The sequence below is a fragment of the Quercus suber genome, unplaced genomic scaffold, assembly GCF_002906115.3.
Source record: "Quercus suber isolate HL8 unplaced genomic scaffold, Cork oak 2.0 scaffold_76, whole genome shotgun sequence".
Lineage (NCBI taxonomy): Eukaryota > Viridiplantae > Streptophyta > Magnoliopsida > Fagales > Fagaceae > Quercus > Quercus suber.
The window spans coordinates 401,853-414,396 of record NW_027069541.1 but is presented as its reverse complement, the minus strand read 5'-3'; positions in this window follow the sequence as shown (position 1 = coordinate 414,396).

The window sequence follows — 12,544 nt, the reverse complement described above, 5'->3', positions numbered from 1 at the left end:
TATACAAACTCTTCATTCTAAACCCATTTGGCATTTGTTCCACATGTTACTTACGCTTCCCAACCTACTAATTTGACCAGCTTATTTATGCCTCTTACAGGAATGTGTGAGAGGAGCTCTTAGAGGCAAGACCATTTCACTAGTAACCCACCACGTTGATTTCTTGCATAATGTGGATCTTATCTTAAGATCTCAAATTTCAATCCTCCACCGCTCCACGTCACCCCTCCCATAAATTCAAAATAATAATAATAATAAAATAATGTTTATTATAAAAAATGAGTCATGCTAATGGATGTTCTTAGAACACTGGTTAATAATCTATTTTAGAAAAATTTTGACATCACTTTTATGAGAAATGGAACAAAACTGTCAAAATATTAATTACTGTTGATGCCCATTTTTTTTTTTTTTCAAATTCATACCCAAAGGCCCATGAGGAAGAAAGCCCAATAAGTTGCAAGACGCAAAAGCCCATACGAAGGAAAGCCCAATGAAAATTAAGGCCCAAAGACCCACCAAGAAGAGCAAAGAGTGAGAAAGGTCCAAAGAAAGAAGTGCAAGTGCAAGCAATCTACAGTAAAATGCAAACCTGCAGCAGAATACAAATCTGTCGCAGAATACAACTTTGCCACAGAATACAGTTCTCTGGCAGAATGGCTTCGGCAGATGAAGATAAATTGGGCCCAAGACCCTTTTGATCCAGTCAACATTATTTGGCCCACAAATTTGCTGCAGAATACAAATCTGTCGCAGAATACAGCTTTATCGCATAATACAGTTCTCTGGCAGAATGGATTTGGCAGATGAAGATAAATTGGGCTCAAGACCCTTTTGATCCAGTCAATATTATTTGACCCACAAAAGCTCAAATCCTTTTGTATAAAAAAGATAGGCATGAAAACTGATATGAAGAAGCACGATGAAAAGAAACAAGGAACGCAAGAAGTGTCAGCAACATGAATCACATGAAGGAAATAAAAGCCAAACCAAAGGAAATGGCAAGCGCAGCAGGAAACGCATGAGGAAATAAGACAAAAAATATGTAGCAGAACGGAACAGAATTAATCTGCTACGGCAAAAATGACATGGGAACGAAAGAAGACAAAACCAGAAGGGCCAGAGCACGACCAAACAAAAGGGAATTTTGTCGTGAAATGAGTAGTGGTGTAGTAGACATTTACTGGAGTAATGGTAGTGGTCGGGGCAACCAATGGGTTGGTGGGTAGTCTTGAAAGGATGCCCACAACAAACCAAAAACAGTTCGTGAAACCCTAGGGGTAAAAGGGAAAAATTCCATTGAATCAATTCACTATAAAAGGAGGAGCTAGCCATGGATGAAATAAGGGGGACTGGATGGGAAAAGCGCCTAAGGAAGGAAACCCATGGTAAGAGAGTAATAAATACCTAGAGAGAGGAACTTAGAAAAAGGGAAAAGATCCAAGTTAGAAAAACAACCCACGGCAAGATAGTAGTTAGAAACCAAGAGTAAAAAAAGAACGAAGAGAAAGAAAGAAAGATAGTGGTAAAAAGAAGAGAGAAAATGTGGCAGGAATAGGGGCATACATCAATAGACCATCTTTTCCCTCCCTTTTAGCAAACCCACTCTTTGAAATCCCCAAAAGTAATAGCTAGTAGCCATTAAGGCATATTCTCCAAAATGCACAACTTTGATGGCAAAAGCCTATGACAAGATTGTTTAAGTTGGGGTTTGGGTTCTTTCTTAGTTTACTTATCCTATAGGAGGATTCAATACTTGATTTTGATTGCAAATATATTTGATTTATCTCATTATAACTTATATCTGCTGTATTTAGTCATCCTGCTGTAGCACGTTTTTATCACGTCTGCCGCATCAGTTGTCCTGTTGTGGTGTCTTTATTTGCTGTACTAGTTATTATGCTGTAGTACCCTTTTATTATATTTACCGTGTTAATTATTATACTAGCTAAACTTTTTCTGTCAAAACTTTCTTCTTTATTTGTTATAACGTGTTTTACTTTTGACACAAACTAATCATTACCCTACCATAAGTATAAATATACATATATCTTGTCTTTCATGTCCTGCAGAATATATTTTATAGATGTATATGTGAATACGTATAAGTATATATACTCATATATGTATGAATATATATTTGAGAATATGCTAACCCATTTAAACTAACATTTGTTTGATGGGTATTTTCTTTAGGTTTTAGATTTGTTTATATGCAGAAAGTAGAAAAGTATTTCTGCGGTAAGAAAATGAAGAGTATTCATTCACATTGCAGAAAACTTTACTTACTACACAGCAGACAGTTTTACTACACGATAGACAACTTTACTGCACAGCAGAAAGTTTTACTGCACAGCAGATGGTTTTACTACACGACATAAAGTTTTGCTGCACAGCAGAAAAGTCAGACTTGTGGCAAAAATCGGAGAAAAGTTTCTTCTGCAGCAGAAACATTAATCCTGCGGTAGAAACAGAAAAGTTAATCCTGTGGCAGAAACTGGAGAAAAGTTCCTTCTGCGGCGGAAACAGAGGATAAGCCCACTTTGCAGCGTCTTCCCTTGGACTTGGACTCAACGTTTGTGCACAAGCCAGACCAAATTGAGTTGCAGTTGGACCGGTCTCAATTCCCTTACTCAGAATATTTAGGCCTAGTACCGCAGGAGGCAGCCCAACCCAATATAACAAAAAGGCCCGCTACATTAAATTGGCGACTTCACTAGGGAGTTAGGATCAAGATGGGGAGAATGAGATACTTCTCCTTCGCAAACATGTTTCCAAGTCCTTATCAAAGAAAGTATCCAAAAAGTCACAGTGGTACCATAGTAGAATTCTATGGCAGAATATCACGGCAACATTACAACAAAATAATGTTGTGGAATTTTGTGGTAGAATATTGCAGCAACGTTATAGCAGGACAGTATCGTAGCAGAATTCTGAGGCAGAATATAGCAACGTTACAGCAGGACAGTGCCATAGCAGAATTCTGTGGCAAAATGTAGCAACGTTATAGCAGGACAATACTGTAGCAGAATGTTGTGGCAGAACACAGCAATGTTAAAACAGAACAAAAATATCCTGAGAACTTTACAATAGAAGGCCTTTACAATACTTGGTCCTATCCTTTAAATGCCACTTGTTCTCCTTATCATGCATGTGAGACATGTGGCAAGCCATTTATTCAAACTGCAACTCTCCTAAAAGCTTTCTAAGCCACTTATCACCTTTTTGCTCTCATTTCTTTTAAGGAAATACTAGAAGCTTTCTAAACTTTCTACATTTCCACCTTTGGGTTTAGCATTTAAAAGAGAAAAATCCCTTCATTCCCTCACAAGGTTTTAATCATTTTTTTCCCCTCATGCTAGTGATTCTAGCTCTACTTCCCTTCAAGAACCAAAAGCTAGAAAAAAAAAATGAAGCTATTGTAGCCAAAGGAAAATTTTTATAATTACTATACTGTTGTGAATAACTATTTCCACCATGAAGTATCCTTCAGCAGACTTTTTCAGAAGTGAAAAATGCCTTTCTGCAGAAATTTCGTAGTAGAAAGTATAGATCCTTCGGCAGACTGTTCAAAGCAGAATCTGTTGAATTTCAGAAGGGCCAAATGTTCATTAGTAGAATATTTCACAGTAAAACCCCAAAAAAATGCAAAATGTTCAGTGGTAGAATTTCACAGCAAAATCCCAAAAATGTAGAATGTTCATCGGCAAAATATTCCGTAGTAGAATTCTAGAAATGCAGAATTCTCATCGGTAGAATATTTCGCAGCAGAATTTCAAAAATACAGAATGTTCATTGGCAGAATATTTCATATCGAAAATTTTCAGAAGACTAAGTGCAGATCTTTCGGCAGACTGTTCACACCAGAATATTCTGTGGTAGAATATTCTACAGCAGAATTTTGTATTCCAGCAGGTCTTTTCGCAGAATATCCTACTACAAAATTCAGTATTGAACTCTTGAACTTTCTAAGTGCAATCACAAGTCCAATGTGATTATCTTCTACAACAAAAGTAATCATTGCCCCATCAAGAATTCGGGGAAAACCAATAGTGTGAAGATGTGTAAAAGGGTACTGGACAATTATGCTACAGTAGGAAATTCTAGTCTAGATCTTTTTCAACAAATTTGAGACTTGTTCTTAAAGCAAGAGAGGTGCATACAAAGCCTTTCACGTTCACTTCTGCTAAAGAAATCTTTTGCGACTACATCAGCAAATATATCAGCATCAATGAAGGGAGGAGGGAGGAGGGAGGAGGGAGAAGTAATCAATTCGGCAATATCAAAACATCTACTTTCAACTAAAGAATACATTGAAGGCATGTGATAGGGTGGTGAAGTATTCAAATTGAATCCAGACCTTGGAATGAAGCCAATCATTCAGTTACTGCATACTCTCCATAAAGAAGCCCAAATCTACAAGCTGCTTGCAAACTGCTCTTTGTCCATTATTGGGTCTAGCAAACTAATTCAACAAACCTTGAAGAGTTGAAAAGTTTTCTTTGATCAGAGGATTTATGCCTAAAGTGGCATTAATGATTTTAGTCATACCTGCTTAGCACGTTTTTATCACGTCTGCCCATCAGTTGTCCTGTTGTGGTGTCTTTATTTGCTGTACTATTATTTATGCTGTAGTACCCTTTTATTATATTTACCTGTTAATATTATACTAGCTAAACTTTTTCTGCCAAAACTTTCTTCTTTATTTGTTATACATGTTTTACTTTTGACACAAACTAATCATTACCTCTATAATAATAAATATATAAATATACATATATCTTGTTCTCATGTCTGCAGAATATATTTTATAGATCTATATGTGAATACGTATAAGTATATATAGTTATATATGTATGTATATATATTTGAGAATATGCTAACCCATTTAAACTAACATTTGTTTGATGAGTATTTTCTTTAAATTTTAGATTTGTTTATATGTAGGAAGTAGAAAAGTATTTATGCGGTAAGAAAAATGAAGAGTATTCATTCACGTTGCAGAAAGCTTTACTTACTACACAGCAGACAGTTTTACTAGCGGCAGACAGCTTTACGACACAGCAGAAAGTTTTACTGCACAGCAAACGATTTTACTACACGGCAAAAAGTTTTGTTGCACAGCAGAAAAGTTAGACTGTGGTGGAAATCAAAGAAAAGTTCCTTCTGCAGCAAAAACGTTAATCTTGCGGCAAAAATTGGTAGCGGTAGAAACAAAAAAGTCAATCTTGCGGTAGAAATTGGAGAAAAGTTCCTTCTGTGGCAGAAACAGAGGATAAGCCCACTTTGTAGTGTCTTCCCTCGGACTTGGACTTAATATTTGTGCATAAGCCTGACCAAATTGAGTTGCAGTTGAACCGGTCTCAACTTCCTTACTCAGAATATTTGGAAAAAAGCCCGCTACAATTACTTTTCTTTCTTTTTCATAAAAATTTTCTTTAAATAAATTATTAATCATTAGCATAAGAGTATTAGTATTTCTTATAAAAATTACGAAAATAGCTGTTAAAAACAAATGCACCCTTCTTTACAAATTTTATAGGCCAAACAACTAAAGTCGGGACGCAATCGACATTTTCAACTACTCCACTGTACTAAATTTATTCTCTTTGTTCTCACCCGTGTGTATTGAGATTATGCTTCTCATGGACAAAGTTTGTCTTAACTATACCGTCACCTAAGCTTATTTCCGCAGGTCTTTCTAAAAAGTTGGTTAAAGTTCATGAGTTTTTCTAGGAGTACTCCATTTATTGTTTGAAGGATGGAGAACCGATTTATAAAAATAAAAAAAATAAAAAAAATCGATAGAAATTACTTTCACATAAATCCATCATTTTTTTTTCCATTACCACTCACAATTAACTACACTTTCTCAAAGTTCATTATTCAGCTTGGGCCTTGGGTGAAGAATTTTATTCTTTTTTCTTTTGTTAATAGTCCGATTATTAATTAATCTATTTTAAAATCATAATTATTATTCCAGAACTAGATTAAAAGAATGTCTTTTGAGTTAAAATTGTAGATTTTCGTTTCTATCCAAAAAAGAAAAATTGTAGATTTTCATGCCTGGTTCACACAAATCCCAAAATGATTGCAAAAAGCAATCACATAGGTGGTATTAAAATAGCCAAAAATTTATTTATTCAGCACCACAAACATGCAAAAATGGAGCTGCTATTTTTTTTTTTTTAAATTGACAATACATGAAATAGTGTTACTTTTTATATATTATACTTCATTACATAATATTTGTATATATTTCTGCGCGTCTGCTGTTAGTATTAAATTAAATGTTAAACAATCAATTATAGTAGCTTATATTCTCCCCAAAAATAATAATAATATTAATAATTATAGTAGCTTATACATCTGCCAGACTGGGACATAAATATATTTTGTAAACAGAGTAGTTAGAGATAATATTTTATATTTGGCAGGTGGCCGCTCAAGCTGGACTTTGGAGTGTAGCTGAAATCTGATGCATTTTCTGATTCACTTTCAAACTTTTGGACCCAGGAAAGTACCAAGAAATTTCCTCCGTGTAAAATACTCTGGTTCACTTTCAAACGTGGTTGAATTCATCCGTATGACCAATAAGTAACCAATAATCAATTAATATTTATTTATTTGCAGATACGGTAAGGTTGAAATCTTTGAGTCGATATTATTGGCTTGTAATGACATTCTATCATACATACAGTTTAAGATGACTGATTTGATCCAATTGAATCTGTTTAAAGGTCATTGCTGAAGTGTGTTTGTATATCAAAATGCTGTTTCGTTGGACTTGGAAATCACCAACATACCATATCATTTACCATACACCCAACATCCTAACTTTATATTCTTATACAACATAATAAAATAATATATCTACACAATAAAATATATAACCCCAAACAATAAAAAAACATATTTTAATTTTGTGGTGAGTCAAGCAGAGAGAGAAAGAGGAGATGTTTTTGAGGTGAATGAATAAAAAATATTATTTTAATTTTACAAGTGAGTTATAGTACCATGATAAATTTAGGATAGTACAATAGCACAACTGCAAATATTTGTACAATTACAAGACTAATTAATGGGCTATTATTGTGCTTTAATGCTAAAATATAGCATATGCAAACCGGATACCGATGCTCTTAGAGCATCCCCACTGGGGATTGTAAATGGGAAATGTTGGAGAAATTTAGCATCAAGGCACCAAAAAGCCCAGTAGCCGGACTAATTTGAGAATTGCAAATTTTTTTGCAATTGTGCTACAGTGCCATCCTAAATGTAGGATGGCACTGTAGCACAATTGCAAATTGATATAATATATTTTAATCATTTTCGGGTCATATCTATATAATATCTAAAAGCTTTTTTTTTTTTTTGAGAAACAAACACACACAAGAAAGGGGGAAAGGAGTTCTAACACAAAAAACATTTTGAAATCTAAAAACTTAAGCGTAGTACGCTCCTATTGAATCATATTAGCATAGCATTTCAATCCATTCGGTCCATTTCAGTCCATTTTGGTCCGTTATGTCTAGTTTAGTCCACTATGGTCTAGTTTGGTTTGGCCCACTATAGTCTAGTATGGTCCACTTTAGTTTATTTTGATCTACTTTGGCTCACTCGGTCTACTTTAGTCCAATTCAGTCCATTTTGGTCTACTTCAGTTCATTAGGGTCCATCGGCCCACTTTAGTCCATTCTGTTTACTTTGATTCATTTGGTCCACTTCAGTGATGTTTTGAGAGAAGAGGTTTGTGTAGAAAAAGTTGCTCGTTCATTGACAATTATATCATAATTCAATCCATAATGTTGGTACAACAATTACAAATTTTTTTTCTTCGGGGCAGAGGGTTGTTAGGAAGGGAAAGACCGAAAGGATGAAGGAAAGTGTTTTATGCTGACTGTCATGTGGACTTCGAAGTTGGAAATGAAGGGAGGGGGACGGATCCTAATCATTTCCTTTTCTAACGCCTAAAATCTCTTTGAAGAATGAAGACAAAAATTCTTGGATAAGGTTTCTTTTTAAACTAGTTTAAAGAAAAACTCTTCAAATTTCTTCAATATCTTTTTAATAGATATGAATTTTAAAAATCTAATTGCTAGATTGCATTTTTTTTTTGTGTTCTTAACTCACATGTTAAATTTAGTTCAAATAAGATGTTATTTACTATTTGTTTAATAAACTTCTTTTTTCTGCAGAATTTTAGATTATAGAATGTTAGAAATACTGAATGTAATTGTATTGTATTTCCCGATGAAAGAATGTACATAGGTGCCTTTATATAGGAGGCATATGTGTGCAGTACAAGTAAATATGTGTGCTATACAAGTAACCTAACTGGGCCTAAAGCCCACAATATGTTATACACGTTAACAGCCCCCCTCAAACTCAAGGTGAATGTGAGACCAGCTTGAGGTTGTCAACCAAAGTACGAAGGCGTCCCTTAGGATGTGACTTGGTGAAGATATCTGCAAATTGATCTTTAGAGGAGACTGAGATCAACTTAAGAGCACCATGGACAAGATGAAAACGGATAAAATGACAATCAATCTCGATGTGTTTAGTCCGTTCATGGAAGACATTATTGTGAGCAATATGAATAGCACTCTGGTTGTCACAATAAAGAGGAGTAGCAGAGGATGTAGATACACCTAAGTCTTTGAGAAGCCATCGTAGCCAAAGGAGCTCAGATGTGGTATCAGCAAGGGCACGATATTCTGCTTCAGTACTGGAGCGGGCCACATGAGTTTATTTCTTACTTCGNGAATGGGACAAAGGAGCCCGAAAGTGATGAAACGGGCTGAGGATGCCCAAAAGAATAAAATGGGACAAAGGAGCTTGAAAGCAATGAAATAAGCCAAGAAAGCCCGAAATAGCATAGTACAAGCCCAATGATAGTTTTGGGCTACTGGAATTTAGCAAAAGGAAAGCATATAGTAGGCCTAAAGAGGCTCAGCAGGCACAAGTCAAATAATAACATGTAGGCAATTAGCAGAAACAATAGAGCTAAAAAGAGGCAAAGTTTTCAGCAAACTCAGTTTGGTGTGATAGCAACCAAACCACCACCCTCATGGAAAGCAACTTTTTGGCTACCCTTGGAGGGTCATAAATTTGTAGAAAGTAAGAGAACGACTTGCCTAAGGAGAGTAAAGATTGAAATAGTAGGCCCGCGAAGAAAAGAAGAGAAGCATTCGCAATTGAGTTATGAAACAACCCACAAAAGAAAATTGCTTGAGTTTTTGCATACGAATTGCAGGAGCAATCCATATGCTCAGGGGGCTGAATGTTAATGCTCATTTTTTTTTTTTCAAATTCATACCCAAAGGCCCATGAGGAAGAAAGCTCAATAAGTTGCAAGACGCAAAAGCCCATACGAAGGAAATTCCAATGAAAAGTAAGGCCCAAAGACCCACCAAGAAGACCGAAGAGTAAGAAAGGTCTAAAGAAAGAAGTGCAAGTGAAAGCAATCTACAACAAAATGCAAATCTGCAGCAGAATGCAAATCTGTAGCAGAGTACAAATCTGCTGCAGAATACAGCTTTACTGCAGAATACAGTTGTCTGGTAGAATGACTTTGACAGATGAAGATAAATTGGGCCCAAGATCCTTTTGATCCAGTCAACATTACTTGAATCTCAAAGGCCTAAATTCTTTTGTATAAAAAAGATAGGTGTGGAAATTGATATGAAGAAGTACGATGAAAAGAAATAAGGAACAGCAGGATGTGTTAGCGGCAGGAATCACATGAAGGAAAGAAAAGCCAAACCAAAGGAAATGACAAGCGTAGCAGGAAATGCATGAGGAAATAAGACAAAAAACACGCAGCAGAACAAAACAGAACTAATCTGCTACGGTAGAAATGGCGTGGGAATGAAAGAAGACAAAACTAGAAGGGCTGAGCACCACCAACTTGAACTTAGCCAATACAAGGGAGGTGGGCCCACGGTCAAAGGGATTCAGAGGGTGTGGTTTGGTGGTGGGGGGAAAATGGGGTCTATATTTGGTTTCCTGCCCTGACTTTTTTTGGGAATATACCTTGCTGGGATGGTATCTTACCTAAAAGAAGTAATAGATGGTTGGGACCATCTGATGCATGCCATAGAGCTAGGTAGTGAAGGAGCCTAGAGGTAGAGGTATACGGCAAGAATAAACAAAAGGGAATTTTGTTGTGAAATGAGTAGTGGTGTAGCAGATATGTACTGGAGCAATGACAGTGGTCGGGGCAACCAATGGGTTGGTGGGTAGTCTTGAAAGGATGCCCACAACAAATCAAAAACAGTTAGTGATGCCCTAGGGGTAAAAGGAAAAAATTCCATTGAATCAATTCACTATAAAAGGAAGAGCTAGCCATGGATGAAAAAAGGGGAGACCGAATGGGAAAAGCACCTAAGGAAGGAAACTCATGGTAAGAGAGTAGTAAATACCCAGAGAGAGGAACCCAGAAAAAGGAAAAAGACCTAAGTGAGAAAAACACCCAACGGCAAGATAGTAGTTAGAAACTAAGAGTAAAAAAAGTACGGAGAGAAAGAAAGAAAGTGGTAAAAAGAAGAGAGAAAACGTAGTAGGAATAGGGGCATGCATCAATAGATCATCTTTTCCCTCCCTCTTAGTAAACCCACTTTTTGAAATTCCCAAAAGTAATAGCTAGTAGCCATTTAGGTTTATTCTCCAAAATGCACAACTTTGATGGCAAAAGCCTATGACAAGGTTGTTTAAGTTGGGGTTTGGGTTCTTTCTTGGTTTACTTATCCTATGAGAGGATTCAGTACTTGATTTTGATTGCAAATATATTTGATTTCTCTCATTATAACTTATATCTGCTGTATTTAGTTAGCCTGCTATAGCACGTTTTTATCACGTCTGCCACATCAGTTGTCCTGCTGTGGTGTCTTTATTTGCTGTACTACTTATTCTACTGTAGTACCCTTTTATTATATTTATTATGTTAACTATTATACTAGCTAAACTTTTTCTGCCAAAACTTTCTTCTTTATTTGTTATTACATGTTTTACTTTTGACACAAACTAATCATTATCCTGCTATAAGTATATATATATATATATATATACATATATCTTGTCTCTCATGTTCTGCAGAATATATTTTATAGATCTATATGTGAATACGTATAAGTATATATAGTTATATATGTATGTATATATATTTGAGAATATGCTAACCCATTTAAACTAACATTTGTTTGATGAGTATTTTCTTTAAATTTTAGATTTGTTTATATGTAGGAAGTAGAAAAGTATTTATGCGGTAAGAAAAATGAAGAGTATTCATTCACGTTGCAGAAAGCTTTACTTACTACACAGCAGACAGTTTTACTATGCGGCAGACAGCTTTACGACACAGCAGAAAGTTTTACTGCACAGCAAACGATTTTACTACACGGCAAAAAGTTTTGTTGCACAGCAGAAAAGTTAGACCTGTGGTGGAAATCAAAGAAAAGTTCCTTCTGCAGCAAAAACGTTAATCTTGCGGCAAAAATTGGTAGCGGTAGAAACAAAAAAGTCAATCTTGCGGTAGAAATTGGAGAAAAGTTCCTTCTGTGGCAGAAACAGAGGATAAGCCCACTTTGTAGTGTCTTCCCTCGGACTTGGACTTAATATTTGTGCATAAGCCTGACCAAATTGAGTTGCAGTTGAACCGGTCTCAACTTCCTTACTCAGAATATTTGGAAAAAAGCCCGCTACAATTACTTTTCTTTCTTTTTTCATAAAAATTTTCTTTAAATAAATTATTAATCATTAGCATAAGAGTATTAGTATTTCTTATAAAAAATTACGAAAATAGCTGTTAAAAAACAAATGCACCCTTCTTTACAAATTTTATAGGCCAAACAACTAAAGTCGGGACGCAATCGACATTTTCAACTACTCCACTGTACTAAAATTTATTCTCTTTGTTCTCACCCGTGTGTATTGAGATTATGCTTCTCATGGACAAAGTTTGTCTTAACTATACCGTCACCTAAGCTTATTTCCGCAGGTCTTTCTAAAAAGTTGGTTAAAGTTCATGAGTTTTTCTAGGAGTACTCCATTTATTGTTTGAAGGATGGAGAACCGATTTATAAAAATAAAAAAAATAAAAAAAATCGATAGAAATTACTTTCACATAAATCCATCATTTTTTTTTTCCATTACCACTCACAATTAACTACACTTTCTCAAAGTTCATTATTCAGCTTGGGCCTTGGGTGAAGAATTTTATTCTTTTTTCTTTTGTTAATAGTCCGATTATTAATTAATCTATTTTAAAATCATAATTATTATTCCAGAACTAGATTAAAAGAATGTCTTTTGAGTTAAAATTGTAGATTTTCGTTTCTATCCAAAAAAGAAAAATTGTAGATTTTCATGCCTGGTTCACACAAATCCCAAAATGATTGCAAAAAGCAATCACATAGGTGGTATTAAAATAGCCAAAAATTTATTTATTCAGCACCACAAACATGCAAAAATGGAGCTGCTATTTTTTTTTTTTTAAATTGACAATACATGAAATAAGTGTTACTTTTTATATATTATACTTCAT